Source organism: Lissotriton vulgaris, chromosome 3_2 (genome assembly GCF_964263255.1).
Source record: "Lissotriton vulgaris chromosome 3_2, aLisVul1.2, whole genome shotgun sequence".
In the NCBI taxonomy this organism is placed as follows: domain Eukaryota; kingdom Metazoa; phylum Chordata; class Amphibia; order Caudata; family Salamandridae; genus Lissotriton; species Lissotriton vulgaris.
The window spans coordinates 95,031,972-95,033,297 of NC_141690.1; the positions used below are offsets into that span (position 1 = coordinate 95,031,972).

General features: G+C 64.8%; 1 non-coding gene across 1 annotated transcript; it reads left to right on the forward strand.

Annotated features, from left to right (window-relative positions):
* The first annotated feature begins 659 nt into the window (after window positions 1-659).
* LOC147725368 (U6 spliceosomal RNA) lies at window positions 660-766 on the forward strand. Its single transcript, XR_015309854.1, has one exon. It is a non-coding gene; the product is annotated as a U6 spliceosomal RNA (small nuclear RNA).
* Window positions 767-1,326: the final 560 nt, after the last annotated feature.

Genomic DNA, 1,326 nt, shown 5'->3' on the forward strand with positions numbered 1-1,326 from the left:
CTTCTTCGCCGGGTGGGGGCCTGGGTGTTCCCTGTATGGACGTATGGTTCTTCTCGGCCTCGTCGTTTTCGTGGGTGAGGCGTCTCGTCAGGCGGTGTCTCTCCTCCGTCGGCTCCCTGCACTATGTGCGGTGGTCCCTTCGGCCCCTGTATCGGGCTTGTCCTCCTTCGGGGGTCGTGTGCCTGGTCCCGGTTCTTCCCTCTGGTTCTTTCGGGGGGGTTTGGCCGGGGCGTTTGGGGGTCGTGGGGATCTCCGGCAGTCTCGCAGCTCCTCGTGCTTCGGGGGTTGCTGGCAGTCCTCCTGGCCTGCCGTCTTTTGCACCAGTGCTTCGGGGGTCGGTCGACCTGGCGCATGTCCTGTCCCTTCGGGCTGTCTTTCCCCCAGGGTCCGACTTGGTGGAAGCGATTGGACTGTGTCGGTCCTGGCCTTCGTTGCCTGGTCTCGCCCTGACCCCGGTGGTGTTTCGGCGCCTGGGGCATCGACTCGGTCTGCCTCCGGTGGCTCTGTTCACGGAGGGGGTCTCGGCCCTCCTGCCCAGGTCCTGGTCTCTCCGCCCGGGTCCTGATGGTTGCCCTGTCTTTCGCTTGACCTTTTCGGTCTACTGTACACGTTTCCCCCGTGCCCTCTGTTATCGCGGGTCCTCTGCTGGATTCGCTTGGGTGCTCGCTTCGGCAGCACATACACTAACTTTGGAACGATACTCTGATGATTTGCGTGGCCCCTGCGCAAGGTTGTCACGCGTTTTCGTACAGCGTTCCGTATTGGCCGGGCCGGGGTGCTCCTGGGTGCTCGCTTTGGCTGCGATTGGACTACTGTTGGAACGTTACGGTGCTGTTTGACATGGCCCCGGCGCATGGTTGGCACGCGCATTCGGGTGGCGTTCCTGTTTGGGTTCCCGGCGGGGTCCGCCGCCCCTGGTACCCTCTCCTTTTGCGAGCTGGCGGTCCAGGCCTACGGGCGGATCCCGGTCCTTCCCGTTCCGTGGTTGGTCCGGTGTCGGTGTTGGCCGGCTCCTTCGGCTGGCCTGACTCCCTCTGCAGGTCTGATTCTGGCGCGTTGTGATGCCCGCGCCTCCGTGGACCCCTTGCGGGTCTTGGTTTTCCCGGCTATGGGGTTTCCCTTGGGCGTGGCTCCTTCTTCCCGGGGGGCCCGAGGGGCTGCCTTGCGGGCCTTCCGCAGTCCGGTGTTCGACGGGCTGGTTTCCCTGGTGGCTCGCTTGGCTCCGGAGTTTGTTTCTCCGTCGCCCTCGGGCGCTCTGCCTGTCCCCCCCTTGGGTTCTCTCTCTCGTTCTACGAGCTCTTCAGGGTCCGCCCTTGGTGCCCCTGG